Raw genomic sequence first — 21,064 nt, 5'->3', positions numbered from 1 at the left:
AACTTGTGGGTAAACTACTTACTCTTAATTTGCAAGAACATTGTTTTTCATTTGTATTTGTTTTGTTTTGACAATGAGTTTTAATCGACTGAAAAACTAAAAAAAGTGGAAGCGAATGAAAACACAAATTTCGGAGGTGCCTCATTTTCGATTCCTTAATCTTTCGTGCCACGGTGTAGCCCTTACCTAAATCATTTTAAAAAAGAGTAAAAGTATTAAAAATATTCAATCATGTAGTCATTTATTGGTGTTAGATATGCAAACATTTATATAATTATAGCTACCAAAATCGAGGGACTTTAGTGAATAATTACTTATATATGCCGACAATGAGTATAATAATAATTACGAATAACTAAAGAGCAAATTTAAATTCTTACATTAGTAGTTAAAATACAACATAATAGTTAAAACATAAAATAAAGAACAGACACAAAATATTTAAAACAAAAAAGTGTGGAGGACGACAGGTGAGGCTTGTCTATGGCACCTGCTTCAGAATCCGCTCCCAACCTCGACCAACTCTTTGTTTACCTGAAAAAATGTGGAAAGTACCCAAACTCAATAAGTAGCCTATTCTTAATCATGTTCTTAGGGTACCACACTCTTTCTTTTATTGTTATGGTTGTTGTTGTAAGTATTTGAGCTCTTTAGTTCTAATTTTGACTTCTGGGTCCTTATCATGATCTATCCATAGGACCTTAGTCCTTTGATTTTGAAACCTTAGTTCGGTTTAAAGGCATTAGTCTTAAGTTTCTAGGTTATTGTTCTTAGAACTTGGATTTTGATCCATGTTCTAATCCTTGATCGTTATCTCGTTCTTGGTTATTTTTTAAGTTCTTATTCGGTTATTAGTTCGTTCTCCAAGACACTTTTCTTAGGATTTATGGTAATAGTCATGAACCTGACAACCTCTGTCCAAGGCTTCATATGTTCCAAGCGACACAGTCTAAACCTACATCCAAGGTTCCATGAATTCCAAGCGACGTAGTCTGAACCCGCTTCTAGGGCTTGCCCGTGATACAGTCTGAAAACCTACATCCAAGGCTTCTTATGTTCAAAGCAATAATGTAGTCTGATTTTACATCTAGGGCTTGCCTTGTGATACAACCTGAATACTTATGCCCAAGACTTCATGTGTTCCAAGTGGCATAGTCTGCATATCTACGCTCAGTAGGTGTAACAACCGGGAAAAATAAAATAAAATAGTAGTAGTAGTAGTAATAATAATAATAATAATAAAAAATAAATAAATAATAAAAATATAAAAAAAAATATTTGTTAACGGATCCCTCCTCCTTCCTTCAATCTCTCACCAGTCATTCATTAAAAACTTCCTCCTACCAAAACAAATAGAAAAAAAAAAAAGGTTTTAACCAGATTTAGTTCTGCCAAGAGAGATGTCATTTGAAAAGGTTAGTAGTATGTTAAATCTTTCTTTTATTTTCTTAAGTAATATTAATTTGGTTACAATTATTTAGTTTTAAATTAGAGATTAAATGAAAAGAATTTTGTATGAGTTTTAGGATTTTAGATCTCCTTAATTGCAATGATTTAGGTTGTCAATAATTTTATATGAATTATAGAAAAAGAATATAACCAAATGAACCGCATAAATTAAATTAAAAGCTAAGAATATAATGATTAACTAAATCAATAAGAAGCCAGACAAAAGAAAGAAAGGAAAAAAGAAATAAAAATAAAAAGGGAAGATTTGGAAGTAAAAATAGATTAACAAAATTGGCCAATAATATTTTGTTGAGGAAGAGGGAAGAGGCAAGATTGAGAAAAGATTTGTTGAACCCAATTTTTAAAAAATAAAACAGCAAATATAAGAATTTAACAAAGGCCAAATGTAAATTAGAGAAATAATTTTATAGAGTTCAAACTTCAAACTAAATGTCATGGGCTCACATCGGTTGACTTGGATTTCAATGGAGTTTCATTAAGGATAACGACCGAACATCAGCCTAAGCTAACTAGGTAAGTGACCTTACTATCGGCATGATTATATTTGATGTTGACACGTGCCCTGTGGTTCTGCACATGTCATATATATTGATATGTGTGAATTGTCTATGGATCGATACGCTTCCTATATGTTATGTATATGTTATAATATGTGAATTGTATGATAATAATTACGGTACGATGTGTTCAAGGATATGTTTGAGATAGGATACAAGAAGGATGCACAAAACGAAATGTAACGATAGGAGTAAAATACATTCATGAAACGTTAAGGTTAGGTTACATACCGGAGTGATATGGGTAAGAGAGATTGATGGAAGTATTCGGTTAGGTTACGGATAGAAAGAGATAGGTGTGTGATAGATTGATAGAACGATAGCGTTATGATTGATAGAACGATAGTATTAGGTTAAGTTCTTGTGATGATATGACTAAGGTATGTTCGCGTAATGATATGTCTTGATAGGTATGAGAACGTTAAGGCTATGATAAGTTAGAGAACGATATAACTACAAAGTGTTTACGTTATGACTTGTTTATGATATGATACATTGTGATGCAATATGTCATGGTATGATGTGTATATGATGAAATGTTATGTTAAAAGCATAGAACGTTATGTTGGGTCTCTTAAATTGTGTGTATACAGCATGATATGAATGACATGAAATTACGATAAATGACATGAAATATAACCCCGTTAGAATTATGTATGATTTGAGAACTGAAGAATGAGAAACGATATGATATGAATGATGAACGATATCTGAAACGATATGAAAAATGATATGATATATACATAATGCTAGTGGGGTTGTATTAAAGGATAATGAAAATGGAAAAGTTTTGGGACCTCATGCATTATGTGTGCTCATGCATTTGGGGGGATACCCCTATCCCATCACGAGGGTACAGACGCATACATCCAATGACAGAACAACGATCGTTATGCTTTACATAGTGCTGCCGTGACGGTTACTAGTTCTAGCGGGTGTCCGGCCTAAGGAGCTCTCACAGTTGATGGTGTTAATATAACACATGCGGAAGCAATTTAGATCTTAGGCACTTTTAGAATATCAATTATAGTAAATAACTAGCATGTTCATGAGTATTAAAACTTAATGAGTTTAAATATTTAACCTTTTGTAGTTCAAATTCCTTTTTCCTCATGAACCGGTTTCGAACCACCACTAGTGTCTTCTCCACAATCCTCTGGCCTTAGAATGAGATTGTGGAATCCGGTGAGTGACTAAACTTGGGAGAGATTTTGTATATATGAAGAGAGTGTTTGTGAGAGGTTTTTCTCAAGATTTTTCACCGAAAGAACACCTTTCATGTATTATGATCACTCTATTTATAGATATGTTTGCATGTTCATGCAAATTTGAGATCACCAAATATCGACACTCAAAATTCCACTCAAATGTTTAGGATTATGTGGCAAGCATGCATGCTTGAGTTAACCAAATTTTGACACTCAAAATTTCACTCAAATTTGTGGAGTTTATTTGACAAGCATGCAGGTGTAGTTAAAACAAATTTTGACACCTCAAAATTCCACTAACATGAATTTTTCCATTAAATGAAATCAACATTTTGTCTTTCTTTCATTTTTTATTCAACAATCCATTTGAATTATTAATTTCAAATTAAAGTAATATTAAATGATTAATTAAACTATTTAATTAATATTTAATATTAATTCAAATGTTAATCTCAATTAATTCAAATGTTAATCACTAAATTAATATTATTTAATATAAAGTGAGAGTGATTTTCTTCATGGTCCAATCTTATGCAATACTCATTGCACAGGACGCCCCCACTCACATGTCTCCACATGTACAATTTTAGTGATCACATTGTTTATATCATATACAAAAGTGAGCCGCATCCATATAGTTCGAGTCCCCACTCACATTTTGACTATATACTTAAACTTGATCAACTCTTATGTCTCTACATATAGTTCGAGTAATCATACTATAGCTAGAGTGTTCTTTGTTTATTAGATTTAGATTAATGATCGTAAGTTCACTTTATTCAATAACAATCTTTACTGAATAAACAACAATAATAACTTTATTGAAAATAGAATATGTTTTTGTTTACAAACTATGAGTTTTAGGACATAAAACCCAACAATAGTATGCCCGCCGGATAAGGAAAGTGGCCCAGCGGTGTGCGAACTAGTTGGTGAGCCCATACTCGCACGTATGGGCTGTGTGTAGAGTATATGGACACATCCAAAATGACCCGTTAGGACAGCACCGTAGGAAAAACGGAATGAAAGATAGGTCACATCATCTCATTGCATGTGATTGTTGCATTTAATCCCAATAGTGGGGTCACTTACTTACTGAGTATTTCTTTAAATACTCAAGCCATGTGTTACTACATTTCCAGGTTAAGGTAAGACATTTCTGTACAGTTGACAAAGACATCGCAATTAGAGACCATGACACATGCATAGGATAGTAGTATTTATTTTCTTAGACTTAGGTTAGAATAAGATGTTTTTAACTTAAACTCTTATTCATTTTATTTAGTCTTTTGTTATGTCGTTTTAAAGCTGTTTTCGAAACGCATAAGTCCATGGCTATGTTTTAAGATAAAGGTGATGTTTTATGGAATTTAAATGAAGTCTTCCGCATTTAATGCTTATGGTACGTATACAGTAGTGACCTTAAATTAAGTAAAAAATTTCGGGTCGTTATAGTAGGGGTGTACATGGTCCGGGTTGGGTTGGGTTGAAGGATTTTTTTGACCCAACCCAAAAGTTTGGGTTGGTTGGATTGGTAACCCAACTCAACCCAAAACTTTTCACAACCCAACCCAACCAGATTTTCGAGTTGAGTTCGAGTTGGGTTGTCAATTTTTTTTAAGTTTTATTTTTCGGCAATTTATAATTATTAAGATACCATCTTAGATAAAATATATTAAAAGTTAAAAAAAAAAAAACACAAATCAATCTATAATTATTCGCAAAAAAAAAAAAAAACAAATTCAGTAAAAAAAAACAGGGAGCGAAAATTGTAACATATTAACATAGTTCAACATGGTATAAAATTAGAGTCAACTAAATACCAATATTTTTTTAGAATTGATTAAAATAACAAAAATATAAGGATAGATAATAAAACTAAATAAACAATAAAAATGATTTCAAAGGTATTGTGTATAATAATAACAAAAACAAAAATATATAAATGAAGGTTTGTATTATATATATATATATATATATATATATATATATATGTAAATAACAAAATAATATAAATTCAATAATTGTCATATTCTTACCTTAAATCATTGTTTTACTCATAAATTAAATAATTGTTTGTGTTATATAGATGTAAATAACAAAATAATATAAATTAAATAATTGTTGGTATTATATATATATATATAAAAGAAACTCAACAAACAAATACCACAGGCAAATCCATTAATAGGTACGGATTGTTAATATATTTTATATATTTTTATTTAGTTCGGGTCAATTTAGAGGTTTTGACCCACGACTCCAAAGCTGAACCGATTCAATTCAGATTCTGAAAATTAAACCCAACCCTACCTGAAATGCTAATCCAATAGTTCGAGTTGGGTTGGTCTAGGTTGTCGGGTTGTCGGGTTGTCGAGTTGAATGTACACCTCTAACGCTCAGGGCTTCAGTGAGTCATGAACATGTATTCCAATGCTCGACTCATCCAGCGACGCACTCTTCAGCTCAACTCCATCGTGGATCGACGGCTCCAGTGGCGTAGACGAATTGGTGTATTTGGTATCGATTTCTATGTTTCTACCCTTCAAAAGTTGATTTTGACCTTATTAATGGGGTTTAAGGTCAATATAATCCCAATTTTCTAAATTTAAGTTAAATTAAGTTGGAAATTAAAATTAAGGATGGAATTAATTGAATGTCTGCATAAGTGAAAACAAATTTGAAAACAAGCTAATTTAGAGTTAGTTAGAAAGTTTGGCTATGGCCAACTAAGTAACTCAGCTCTACTATTAACATGGTTGAAAGAAGTATTTTATATTTGATGACATCTATCCAGTGGCCCTTACACATGACATGTATTTGATATGATTGTTATGTTATCATAATATGATGTGTTATGATGACATGATACGTATGACGATATGACACGTTATGACGATATGATACGTTATGATGAAATGTTCTGTTACAATGATATGTTATGTTATGAGAAACCATGTTGTACTATGACATGAATATGATTTGCAATGAAATGTATGACATGCTACGACATGTAAGGAAATGAGGAGTCTTACGATGCAAAACCCCTAAGTGATGTTATGAATGATATATTTATGAAAGCTTATGCATGCATATTATATAGGGTAATATGTGAGGAATGAATGGGGTTGTGTCGCATAACTTGTTTAAGATGACAAGTATAGGGACCTCATGCATAATTATATATTCACATGCATCAGGATACTTCTCCTTTATGATAAGTACGGACGCATACACTATGACAATGAGATGATCATCATGCTTGGCATGTTGCACGACGGTCGTTGTACCTCTGAGCGTCCGACTACAGCCCGACGAGCAGGCCTAGGGGTTAGCGAGCTTGCCTGGTGGAACCATGGTTGCATGGGTGGATCATGTGTAGAGAAGTACTACACGTCCAATTTGTTCTGATGGAGGCCACCTAAGAGACCATGATTTTAGATAATAGGTCTCAATTCATGTTGCATGTGTTGCATTCCTTGACCACAATAGTGGGATCACTTACTAAATATTTCTTAAAATACTCGAGCCAGGTGCTTCTCTTATATTTTAGGTAAAGACAAGACACTACTGTACGGTTGACGGCAACATCGCATCAAAGACCACGGAACCTACCTAGGATAGTTGCATTTATTTTTGTAGGTCTTGGGATAGTGTAAGGGTCTGATCTTTTAATATTTTCCTTTGGTTTTATTTTAATTTGCATTGAATACTTCTTTTTTGTTATTTTAAGATTCTTATGCAAACATGAAAGTTCGTGACATCATTTTATGATTTTTTTTTATATAATTATTCCGCATCGAGAGGTTGCAACATACATATGATAGCGACTCTTTTTTACTAAGAAATAGGGTCGTTAAAGTTGGTATTAGAGCTCTAGGTTATAGATTCTATAGACTAGCTTTCAAGGTAGGCTTGGCATGTTCCATGGTCTTACCGCTGATTCTCCGTCATCGTCAAGCATGTCATGCGTAAGATAAGAAACATATTAGAGTAAATGTCATTAATTAAATATGTTGTTGTTACTTGGTCATTATCGAATGTAACTCATGATTAAATTTATCACAAATGACTGAATGAGTTCTATGTTTATTATGATATAACACATGTATGATTTACTAGAAAATAGTAGACTTAAGGATAATTATATATTGGTTTTAGAATTATGCTACCTAGAGGATGTGAAAGAAGATGTCAAGGAAGGGGGCGACTCCCTATTAGAGGATGGGTAGATGTAGAGAGACCCCAACCGTAGTGGCATAGTGGCGCCACCCCCAACAGTGCTGGTAGTTGGAATAGACCCCATGATGAACTTGATGTGGTAATCGTTTCAGACCAGGATGGAGATGGTGGTGGTCACCTAACAAGCCAACAACTCGCAGTCCATGCGAGAAGTGAGGTATTTGCGGGATTTCAAGCGGTATGAACCACGTACCTTTAGTGGAACCTTGGGGAACCCAACAAAGGCACAAATGAGGATATCGTCAATGGAGACGATTTTTTTGTTAATGAACTCTCTGGATGATCAGAAGGTGTCATGTGCGTCGTTTATGATGAAAAAGAACGCAAATTTATGGTGGACGAATAAACGAGAAGTTCTTAGCCCAGATGGAAGCATGATATTGTGGTCCTAATTTAAAGAATTATTTTTTAGAGAATACTACCCCAAGGCAGCTCACTTCGAAGAAGATAGTAGTTCACCCATCTAAAATAGGGTGCACGTTCGGTTGACACATATGTAAGAGAATTCATCAGGTTGAAATGGTTTTCGCTGACACTGATGGACATAAACTTGAAGATGACTTAGAGATTCATCCTAGGCTTGGACGCAAAAATTCATTGTAACGTGGAAGCTATAAACCCTACCACTTATGAGGATGCCTTAAGAGTAACTAAGGCTATGGATGAGCCTAGGGATGAGGAACGTCGAGAGTCAACTGTTACTATTGAATGAAAACGACGGTATAAACAGAGGGGGTCAAATAGACTACCACCAATGCACAAACCACAACAGGTGGATAGATGTCACAAGGACCAACAATGGGCAAGAGGAAGAGGAAGACCATGGTGCAACAAATGTGGGTAGGTGCATGCTTGGAACTAGAGCATGTTTCTCGTGTGGTCAGGAGGGTCACGTTGTTATGAATTGCATGTCAAGCCGAACAAAAAACCCAATTAACCTACCAAGGGCCTAGGTGGGACTGAGAGACCTATGAAAACTCGCTCTCAGACAAGAGCGCATCCATCCACCGGTAGGGATATCGAGAAATCTGACATAGTGGTGAAAGGTACTTTATTTGTCTTGAGGAACTCTGCTTTAACTTTATTTGATTTAGGCTATACGCATTCATTTATATATGTACCATTTGTTAGCCAAGTATGGTTCAAAGTAGAATCCTTATAGCATGTATTGACTATTAGTCCAGTAGCAGTAGACCTAGTTGCTAAAAATAGAATAAAAGATGAGCAAATAATAGTGTCTGGATGGACTTTGGACATAGGCCTTATAGTTGTTAGTACGATCGACTTCAACGTAATGCTAATGGTGGATTGGTTAGTTAAGAACTACACCAGTATAGATTAAAGGGAAGTGATATTCTCATCTCCGTCCGAATCCAACTTCAAATTCAAGGGTACATGCACTAGAGTTTCCTCCAAAGTAGTCTCAATAATTAGGGCCAAGAAGCTGATCCAACAAGGAGGTTGGGCTGTATTAACAAGTGTTTGTAGATACAAAAGGGAAAGAGAAGACCTTGGATGTGATACCAATAGTGAATGAGTTTCGTATATCTTCTTGAAGGATTTACCAGGGATACCTCCTTCTCGAGCGGTAGATTTTAGTATAGAACTTGAGCCAGGTACTGGACCTATTTCTAAAGCCCCTTCCCGTATGGAGTCTGCAGAACCAAAAGAAATGAAGGCGCAATTATAAGATCTACTAGACAAAGGCTTCATCGGTCCTAACGTATCTCCTAGGGTGTGCCGATGCTATTTATTAAAAAGAAGGATGACTCGATGCATCTAGGAATCGGCTATAGAGAATTAAATAAGATGACTATAAAGAACAAGTATCCACTCCCTCGTATCGATGATTTGTTTGATCAACCCAGAGAAGCGATAATGTCCTCCAAGATAGATCTTTGATCAGGTTATCACCGGATTATGATTAAGGTGGGGAATGTACTGAAGACAACATTTAGAACAAGGTTCGACCATTATGAGTTTGTGGTGATGTCGTTTGGTCTCACTAACACCCCGATAGTATTCATGGAGTAAATGAATCGAGTATTCAAGGAGTATTTTGACATCTTTTTCATCGTTTTTATAGACAACATCCTGGTGTACTCAAAGACGGATCAAGAACATCAACTACACCTTCGAAAGACCTAACAATTTTGAGAGATAATAAGTCGTACACCAAATTTTGTTAGTGAGAATTTTGGCTACGACAAGTCTCATTTATTTTTAAGACACGTGGTATGGAAGGATGGAATTCTAGTGGACTCCACAAAGATTGAAGCGATCACTAAGTAGTATTGTTCGACCTCATTTATTGAGGTTCGCAGCTTTCTAGGGTTGATAATGATACTACTAGCAATTTATGCAAGATTTTGCTAGAATAGCCTCACCGCTCACACAGTTGACAAAGAAGAGTATTCCGTTTGTATAGAGCGATGCATGTGAGACAAGTTTTCAAGACCTAAAACAAAGGTCATTGTCGACTCTAGTACTCACAGGGCCAGAGAGCTTAGAGGGATATGTGATGTGATATACAGTGACACCTCTAAGAAGGGACTAGGATGCGTGTTGATGCAACACAGTAAGGTTGTCGCGTATGTGTCTCTTCAATTGAAGGACTATGAGAAAAACTACCCTATGCATAATTTAAAGTTGTTCGCAGCGGTGTTTGCACTTAAAATTTGTCGACATTACATGTATGGAGAAAAGATTCATATTTTTTCCGATCACAAGAGCTTAAAATATTTCTTCAACCAGAAAAAAGTGACCGTGAGACAATGAAGATGGTTAGAGTTGGTGAAGGATAACAACATAGTCATCAATACCACTCTAGAAAAGAAAGGTAGTCCTCCCGATAATCTAAGGAAAAAAAAAAAAACTCATTAGCCCTCATCACTAGAGAGTCACGGGTGCAGAAGGGACTATCATTGGTGGGATCTCGAAGGATTAAAGTGGCGGGGGTGGGTGCCTCCACTCAGGAAGAGGTTCGGCGACAAGTAGAGTCTGAAGTAGAGCGCCTGCTTTCATCACTGCTTCCAAGAGCATGCCTTTTTCAGGCAATGACTTCTCTGGAACGAATTCTACTGCGAACTACGACTGTGCTTGTGGCGGCAGAGCTGTAGCGAACTGTGGTGGCGTAATTGGATCAATGGCAGGAGACGATACAATGCTTTCTTTGCAGTCCGACAAGGAGAAGCCATTGTTGGAATCATATCCTTTCCTTGGTTCATCTTCAATACTGGAAATTTCAAATGGGGACTTGTTGGGTGCTGAAGGAAAAGTTTCTCAATGAGTAACTTCTAGATCTTTTCATTTGCTTCTACTACAGCCACTCTGTTAGCTGACACCTTTACACGAGCCAACTCCCTGTCCAGTGTTTTCCTTTCCTCATTCATCTCTTGAATTTTGCGCTGATAATCTCCCACAGCATCCCACCGGCCACACCACGCAGCAAGGACAGCCTCCTCCAGCTCCCTCACAGTTTGGGTTAATTTTTCAACCTCTAACACCCCTAATTTTCTTAACCTAATTTTCAACTTCCATGCATATATAATTTTCTTTACGCGAAAGCTAATCATAAATAATCTTATAAAACACAATAAAGTTTTCATAAAGGTTGAGAAATTCAAAACAAACATATCTCCCAATAAAACTTTTATTAATGAAATTCAAAATAAATCTAAATAAAATTATGTTCATAAAGCAGTAAAAAAAAAAACATAAACTACTATAAATGCCCCTCGTTCACTTTCATGGTGTCCTCAGCTCCACCGTCAACCGTACATTGGCGCTTTGCCTTTACCTGAAAAATGTAGGCAGTGATGGTGTTAATATAACACATGCAGAGCAATTTGGATCTTAGGCACTCTTAGAACATTATAATAACTAGCATATTCATAATGATTAAAACTTAAGGTGTTTGAGTACTAACCTTTTGTAGTTCAAATTCCTTTTTCCTCACGAATCGGTTTCGAACCACCACTAGTGTCTTCTCTACTATTCTCCGGCCTTTTGTAGTTCAAATTCCTTTTTCTTCATGAACTGGTTTCGAACCACCACTAGTATCTTCTCCACTATTCTACAGCCTTAGAACGAGATTGTGAAATTCGATGAGTGACTAAACTTAGAAAGGATTTAGTATATATGAAGAGAGAGTTTGTGAGAATTTTTCTTTTTGAAAGGGAGGAGTTTCATGTACCTTGATCACTCTATTTATAGTCATATTTGCATGTTGATGCAAATTTGAGATCACCAAATTTTGACACTCAAAATTCTACTCAAATGTTTGGGATTATGTGTCAGCAAGTTTGAGTTAACCAAATTTTGGACACTCAAAATTCCACTCAAATTTGGAAGGTTTATTTGGCAAGCATGCAAGTTTGGTTAAACCAAATTTTGACCGTTCAAAATTCCACTCACTCAAACATGGATTTTTCCACTGTAGTCAACATTTAATATTTAATATTAATGTAATATTAATTCAACCATTAATTTCAAATTAAAGTAATATTAAATAATTAATAAAACTATTTAATTAATATTTAATATTAATTCAAATGCCAATCTCAATCAATTCCGACACATATTTGATTAAAATATTTAAATCTTATTTAAATATCTTCAATTCTCTGTTTTTGTTTAATTCGTAAATAAAACAAAGATGCGGTTAAATATATTATATATATTTAGTGCATATTCCTTAATGTGAATTCAAACACTTCGAACTCACTCGTTACACTATTCTATGGTTTAGTTCGATATGAGCTAGCAGAGGGACCTAATGGACCTATAGATCATGGGCTCCAACGATCCAAGATTAACCGGTTAAACTCATTAACCTTGTTAACCAACATTCGTTAACTACTATGACACTCCACTATAGGCTAGTAGTTGCACTCCCCTCATTATAGATATATTTCTGTCCATTTGATATAACCATGATTAGTAAGTTGATCCTTCATAGGTTGTTCGTAAATAGAGCTAGGTCAATTTACCGTTTTACCTCTAAAGTTACTTCTTGTTCCTTAGGTCCCATTGATCCTCTAATGAACAATTGATTTGTGGTCCAACCACCAAACCGAATCTCTCTCGGGCCAATGAGAGGGTGGGGCCCCTTGTTCAAGACCTGGAGTCAGTACTTAAGGGAACAACCTCTCTACTTTCCCTAAGAGTGGGTAGGAGTGAATTCTATCTTGCACTCTATGTCCCCAGCTATTCACCCGTCGGCAAACTCGGGTCACTCTCACCCATGCAAATCTAAGGATAATTCTGAATAAACAGAAGTTCATAGTTAGCTTAGAATTAAGGTCGAGTTACTTAGGTCATCGAGTGAAAAAATCAATCTCAACAGTAAACAGTATTATAAAGTGAGTGATTTTCTTCATGGTCTGATCTTAATAGTAAAAAATCAGTCTCAACAGTAAACGATATTATTGCATAGGGCGCCCCCACTCACATGTCTTCACATGTACAATTTAGTGATCACATTGTTTATATCATATACAAAAGTGGGCCGCATCCATAGTGTCCCCAAGATAAGGTACTCAGCCTTATCCCTATACTATAGATCATTTTTATTATATACTTGAACTTGATCCACTCTTATGTCTCTACATATAGTTCAAGTAATCATATTATAGCCAGAGTATTCTTAGTTTATTGGATTTAGATTAATGATCGTAAAATTCACTTTATTCAATAACAATATTTACTAAATAAGCATCAATAATAACTTTATTGAAAATAAAATATATTTTTATTTACAAACTATGAGTTTTAGGACATAAAACCCAACAGGTAGCACGTGGCTGGAGTATTTTATGAAATACTCAGTAAGTCATCACACTGTTGAGGTTTGAAATGCAAATACATACAACATATGAGCGGGGCCTAACTTTTCGTAAACTTTACATGGCCTTGGTCACTTTTCTATTCCGAGTAGGGTTGGATGCGTGGTACTCCTTCACACATGACCCATGTACGCGCACATGGACCCACCATGCGGGCTCGTATACGTACCCCCTGGGCCTGGCTTGGTCGGGCGCAACGTATTACACGTTGTCAGACACCACAAAACAGAAAAGGGTCCCCATGATATCATGACGAACATAAATATAGTATTTCATTCTTTCGTAACATAAAGGGGAAGAATCTCGATGCAAATGACATACATATGCATGAGGTCCCTTAACATACCTAACATGGCATTACATAAGCATTGCCAACTTCACATATACGTTTCTTACATTACATGACATATCACATAACTTACATTACATGGCATATTATCGATCGCTTGTGGATGCACATAATAAAATGATGTAAAATTCACAAGAATAAGTGCAAGTATACACTATCACAAGTAGAGTAAATTATCGATTCCACAGGGAACCTATCTTTTTGGTTAATTTTATTGCTGGAAATTAAGTGAGTTTTTTGTAACATTCAAATGGGTGTGGGTAATTCTACTTAAACAAACTAAATCAGAGTGTCACTGTTGTCGGAAAACAGAAAATGATGAGAAAATCAATTATAATGATGAATTAGGATATCTTCGATTTTTCCTTCTGGATGAGTGAAAGATCGATCTGCTGGTTGAAGAGTGACTGTTGAAGAGTGACTGTAATTGGTCTAGCTTCACCAATACCCAACTTTTTGTAAATAGACAGCGGCATTAGATTAATGCTTGATCCCAAATCACATAATGCTCGACCTAGTTTCTTTTCTTCTATTGATATTGGAATTGTGAATGAACTGGGGTCTTTCACCTTTAGTGGGATCTTGTTTTTCAATATTGCACTACACTCTTCATTCAATGGTACCCCCTTGAATTCTTCAAACTTTCTTCTATTGTGAGCACATCCTTTAAGAATTTCACATAATTTGGCATTTGCTTCGAAGCTTCAACTAATGGTATATTTATGTGAATTTCCTTAAATATGTCCATGAACTTCTCAAAGTGGGCTTCTTCCTTCTTTCTTTTTATTCTTTGTGAAAAAGGAGGTGTTGGTGTGTATATTCTGCTTTCTTGTCCACTGCTGATTGATGTTTGCGTTTTAGGAGGCTTCACAATTTCTGCATAATTTCTGCTATGTTTTTTTTCTGTACAACAGCTTCCTCCTTTCTCTGTTGTGTATCAGCAGTTTCTTGAGAGCGACTAACACCGTGTTCTTTAATTTTTTCTCCTCTGCTGGGTATATCTTTCCCACTTCTCAACTCTATTGTTTGACATTGCTCCATTCCCTCTCTTTTTGGCATTTTGGTGTCTGCTGGTAGCTTACTAAGAGGTTTATTTCGTAACTCATTTGCTAATTGACCTACTTGAACTTCCAAATTTCTTAATGATGCTTGTTGACTTTGTATCACAACATCATTTTTAGCCATATATTCCTTTATTAGGCTCTCAAGTGATATTCCGAGTATGTGTTGAGCTTGGCTAGTTCCTTCCCCTTGGGTGGTGGCTTGTTGAGAACCAAATGTCAATTGATTTGTAATCCAAAATCCGGAGGGTAATTTGCTTTAGGTGGCATTTGTTGGTTGTATGAGCCTTGTCCCTTCCATGAGAAGTTTGGACGGTTTCTCCACTCCATATTATAAGTATTTGAGGAGGGATTATTTTCTGAGTTGCCTTGACTAGCTTGATTCCCCACATAAAAAATTGAGGCCGGATTGCTTGGACATTGATCAAAAGTGTGTTCCTCTACACAATATACACAAGATTCGGTTGCTGTCTGGGTCATCACAGCAGCTGTATAGGCTGGTGCTTTGATCATTGAGCCTTGTCCAAATGCTAGATTTTGTAATATTTAGTTACCGAAGAAGCTAGTTGAGTGTTGATAGAAGACAAAACATCAACTTAAAGTACTCCTCGGGTCTTCTTTCCTGGATTACTTCTCACATTAGCCCATTGATAATTGTTAGATGCTATTCTCTCTAAAATCTCATATGCTTCATTGTATGTCTTTGACAAAATAGCTCCATTGACGGAAGCATCAACTACTTGTTTAGTAGCAATATTTAATCTATTTTAGAAAGTCTCCATTTGTATACAATGAGGTAATCCATGGTTAGGATACTTTCTAAGCATCTCCTTAAATCTTTCCCAAGCTTCGCTTAATGTCTCATCTTCAAACGGTTGAAAAGCAACAATCTCATTTCTAAACCGTGCGTTTCTAGTGGGTGGAAAGTACTTGATAAAAAATTTCTCTGCTAGACTATTCCAAGAATCAATTGTTCTCGGTGCTAAGGTATTCAACCATGATTTAGCACCATAAGGGAATAAGTTCAATCTAATCATGTCTTTATCCACTCGAAATCGAAATGAGTCACTAACTCCCAAAAATGACTTTAGATGTAGGTGGGGATCTTCCGACGATAGTCCATGAAATTGCCTAATGGTTTGCAACATTTGAAACATCACGGGCTTTAGCTCAAACGTGGTTGCTTGCATTTCGGGTCTAATAATGCACGGATTTAGCTCTTCCATAGTTGGGTGTGCATATGCTCGAATTGCTCTTTCTCTATCATATGCTAAATGAATGACATTAGCAGTAATTCTCTCTTGATTGGCCATCATCATTGGATTTTCAAACTCCCGATTCAGTTGGGCCATTTGTTGTATATTCTGTTCTGCCATTTTCTTTTTCTCCCTCAACTTTCGTTCTCTCTATTTCGGGATCAAAAATAAATTTCAAACTTGTAGGTGGGTTTATGCACAGAATTTTGTAGCAGTAAGCTCAATTCTGCAGTAGTAAATTCAACAGTAGAAAATTCAGCTTACTATGGTTTCTTTTTGGCTCCAACTCACGAAAATCTACAAGTAAAATAACCAAATTAGGTTCCCCGGCAACGGCGCCAAAAAATTGATCGCTTGTGGATGTATATAATAAAATGATGTAAAATTCACAAGAATAAGTGCAAGTATACACTCACAAGTAGCAAGTAATAAGTAAAGTTCGATTCCGCAGGGAACCTATCTTTTTGGTTAATTTGATTGTTGTAAATTAAGTGAGTTTTTTTTGTAACATTCAAATGGGTGTGGGTGATTTTAACTACTTAAACAAAACTAAAACAGAGTGCAGCTGCTGTCTAAAAACAGAAAATGATGAGAAAATCAATTATAATGAGGAAGGTTCGGCTGAGAGAGATTAAATAGATAAGTTATTGAGTTTTGTGGTAGATTTTAGATTCTTTTAATAGATTCCCAAGCTCACTTCCGAGGGTCATGAATAGTGATTATTTCCATAATCTTTGTAATTTCTATTAACAAGGCTCTAGGAGAATAATTATTCCTAACTCTTCTATTACCCTTCAAGCCTCCTTGCTATGTAACTAGAGTATTAAAGAGGATTTCATTGCTCCCTCTCTTCTCCCGAATAAGAGAACAACTATGTATGTAAAGTAGCTAATTAAACATACATGTAAATCATTAACAACTCTTTAATAAACTAAAATCATACCGTCAACATACTTAAACTATATAAAACTCTCTCGCCTCCCCTATTAAGTTTAGCTCTCCATACAAACTAAATTAAACCGAGGAATCCGCATCTTCATCATGTAAAATTGATGGAATAAGGAAAGAGGATAAGGAAATAGAGAGTTATCCCGGTTTGTTGCCGTTCGTCAATGGAATTTCCCTTCTGTTGAGCTCTCACGTCCACCTCTTTGCCCTAATCAATCCTTGTTGGTCTCCTTTTCCTTCTGCGGTCAAGAGCGGCTGGATTAGGGTTTTTTTCTTCTCTGGTTTCACAGAAGTTCACTACAGCAAGCAGAGATTGTTGCGGTGTAATTCGATTTTTCTCCCCAAAGTGTGGCTCCCTCCTCTTGGTCTTCCTTTTCATTTTATATTGAGCATGAGTTCCCTTTTAGGGGTGAAAAGGAATAAGTTGTCCACTTTCTCATTGGGCCTTTACAGCTGAAAAGGAATAAATTATCCACATAGGATGTTACTCATTAGGTAATCAATGACCCACTTGGACTGCTGATGTGGATTTAAAATTTCCATGTCATTCCCCATTTATTTCCAAATTTGCTACTCCCTCGTAAATGTCTGAAATGTTACCACATAACTCAATAAAATGTACAATTACGATCGATTTATGCAAAATCATATTTTTTTTAATGTTGAACTGCAATAAACGATTTCATACTCATTAAGTAGAATAAATGGGGTAAATAATGAGAAAATGGTGAATACAAGTGCCATATTAAATACAAAAAGACTTGATATGACTCACTTTTAAAGAGTTATCAAACCCCGATGCAAGTGACATACATATATGCATGAGGTCCCTTAACATACTTAACATGACATTACATAAGCATTGCTAACTTCACATATACGTTTCTTACATTACATGACATACCACATAACTTACATTGCATGACATATTACATAACATGGAAATACATTTGAGTTCCATAAGCATTTTATGACATGATTCAATAACACTATGTGTATCCATGACATCGATCAACATTATCACGACATATAACACTAGCAGATTAACAATCTTTTCACAGCATAAACGGTCAACAGTCAACATCATCCATAACTTTTCATAGCGTAAACAGTCAACAGTCAACAATCAACATAATCCATAACTTTTCATAGTGTAAACAATCAATAGTCAACAATCAACATAATCCATAACTTTTCATAACGTAAACAATCAACAGTCAACAATCAACATAATCCATAACTTTCTATAGCGTAAACAGTCACATAATCCATACATCATATAGTCATATCACATAAAATATGGTGTATGCAAGGGCCACAGGGCACGCACCATCATACTACACATAGTAAGTTAACTCCAACAGTAAGATCACATACCTCGATGGCCTTGGCCGAAGTCACTCATAGCACGCTAATTTCAACGGTTAAATACGTCCTATAATAACCACATAAAAACTTAGGAACCTTTCATAATATACCCTAGTTAAATCTCATGCTATTTATCAAAATAAACTTCCAACACAATCAAGTCAACGTACACGCCAAACCAAGCCGAGAGGAGCTGCGACTGACACCTAATTTGGGTGGTGCGAGCCCACGGGTACACAGAAGCCGAAACCGCCCCAATCCAAACCCTCTTCTTCCTTACCCAAAAGACACCAAAAACCCTAGACGCGATTTTCCCCTTTCGATTACGACAAGACTTTGACGCTTACGCTCATCCGTGCTATCATTTCGCCTGCCACTCCTCGTTGTGCAACGCCCTCGACGTTACTCCGCTTCTACCCGAAAATCCTCACTGAAAACTCGAAGCCTTGTGTACTCACGATTCCCTCTTCAAAATCCGTATGTTTTCTTTTGAGGGGAGGGGTCGACTAATTAAGTACTATAGGGTTTTTAGAATAAGGAAAACTTGGAGAAATAAGAATGTTTCTATTAGCTGTTTTTAGAATAAGGAAAACTTAGAGAAATAGGAATGTTTCTATTAGGCAATAAATGTCTTGCTGGAAATCCCACAATTTCTAGATAGATTTTAGGAGAACATTTAATTATTTATTTTATTTTATTCGAGAAACTCGAATCATTACATTCTGTTGGTGCATCTTGTCCAAGATTTTGTTTTCTTCCTGGCAAATCTCTATCTGTTTCATTAACTCTTGATTTGTGTTCTATAAATCATCCACCATAGAGGCCTTGGCCAGGGTACTTTGAACAATCCTCTCAACATTAACCAAATCCGCTTCCTTTGATTTGGTTAGACGATCCAGTGCTTTGTTGTCATCTTGTAGCTTTGCAATCTCCTGTCGTGCAAGCTTGAGCTCAACCTCCAAAAGTGCAAGAATGTCTTCGATTGGAGGCATGTCATCATCTTTTAGAGTAGCATGAGCGGCAAATTGAGCTGCCATTGAAGCCTTCTTCCAATCATTGATTTTCTTTATTTCAAGATTCTTGCTTTCAAGAAGCGATTTTGTCAACTTTAATTTCTCCTGGGCCTTCGATAGTTCTTCAGTCGGCTCTTCAACTTTTCTTTAAGCCGCTCAGACAACTTCAAAGCCTTGATCTTCGCCTGAGCTTCCCCGAGCTCTCTATCCCTTATCTCTTACTTCATTCTCAAGGCAATTGAGCTCCACCTTCACCGGATCCGAACCATGAAACAAGTTCAAAAAGTCAGTCGGCATCCATACCCGGCCTGACCGACGTCCACCACTACGACAAGCTTTTCCCCTGCCTTAAAGATCTCGAGATCGACAACAGCGTTGGATTCGGTGCCGGAATCAGTGTCGACGTAGCCTAGGAATCCACCACCCGTCCGTTACTAACCTCCGGCGAAAATCCATCTCCATCGCCAGATATTTCCACCATAACCTGATTTATCCGAATCTCTTCATTCTCCCCCCTTCACATAACCAAGACTTTGGTTGTGCCAGATCATGACAATAAAAACACTCGACAAGAGTTTTTTTACTCTTTCTCGGACATTCATACTGAAAATGACCAAGGTCATGACAATAAATACACTCAACAAGAGTTTTGTTAAAACATGGTCTCCCATGTCCTCGTTCTCTACCTCAAATTGTGCTACCCCCATAATTTGTTCTCCCTGTACTGCTGTTAAGAATGATCTTCAACTTCAAATACCTCCACAATTTGTTCTCCCTGTACTGCTGTCAAGAATGATCTTCAATGCCTGCTCTTCCACATTATGTCTTCGCATACGTTGTTCATGGACACAGACCATTTTTGCAATTCATCAATAGTCATGATGTCCAAATCGTTGGATTCTTCAATAGAGCAAGCCACGTAATCAAACTTTGAAGTCATAGAGCACACGATTTTCTCAATAATGCTAACATCACTCATGTTTTCACCATGAAAACATATTTTATGAGCAATGGTGAGAGTACAAGGAAAGAAATCAGAAATAGTCTCACCTTCCTTCGTATGAAGGGTCTCAAAGTCCTTGCATAGAGCCTGTAATTGTGATCGTTTCACCTTTGTATTTCCTTGGAATTTTTTCTTCATTGAATCCCAAATTTCTTTCAAAGTTTCTTTATCCAAAATAGTCTCTAGAATTGAGTGATCGATGACATGGAAAAAGTAGTTCTTAGTTCTTAAGTCTTTCAATTTTTGATCTACTACCTCCTAAATTCATTTGAGTAATCATCCTCTGCTACATCAGAAATCTCATACTCAACTCCTTGCCAATATTCTCTAGAGCGAAAAAAGTTCTCCATTAACATGCTCCAATGGTCGTAGTGAAAAACAAATTTTGGTATTGCTAGTTGAACAAAAATATCTTTAGTAGTCATCTTTAGTAGCTGTGGTTGAAAGAGAGGCTCGATAAATTTGGAAAATGAAGAAAAATCAATACTTCATTATGGGAAGAATGACTATATTTATAGCCCGAGTTAAGGGAAGATAAACATAAAATTTTAATAGAAAGTAAAATATTAGGCCAAAACAAAGAATTTGGCTTAAGATCGTGATTTGATATAAAAATAAAAATAATAAATAAATCTTCTTCAACCACAAATCTTTTCAAAATATTGTTCATCATCAAAACAAAATCATAACTATCCCAACAACATAATAATTTCCCCTCTAATTTAGTTTGTGTAAAGGTCTAT

At 35.9% G+C, this 21,064-nt stretch overlaps 1 non-coding gene and 1 pseudogene across 1 annotated transcript; one reads left to right on the top strand and one right to left on the bottom strand.

Annotated features, from left to right (window-relative positions):
* Window positions 1–10,773: 10,773 nt before the first annotated feature.
* Window positions 10,774–19,799, bottom strand: LOC111471421 (annotated as a pseudogene).
* LOC111471451 lies at window positions 15,532–15,637 on the top strand. The gene has a single exon (XR_002715203.1). It is a non-coding gene; the product is annotated as a Plant small nucleolar RNA R71 (small nucleolar RNA).
* Window positions 19,800–21,064: the final 1,265 nt, after the last annotated feature.

Source organism: Cucurbita maxima, unplaced genomic scaffold, assembly GCF_002738345.1.
Source record: "Cucurbita maxima cultivar Rimu unplaced genomic scaffold, Cmax_1.0 Cma_Scf00052, whole genome shotgun sequence".
Classification (NCBI taxonomy): domain Eukaryota; kingdom Viridiplantae; phylum Streptophyta; class Magnoliopsida; order Cucurbitales; family Cucurbitaceae; genus Cucurbita; species Cucurbita maxima.
This window is presented reverse-complemented; position numbering and strand designations above follow the sequence as displayed.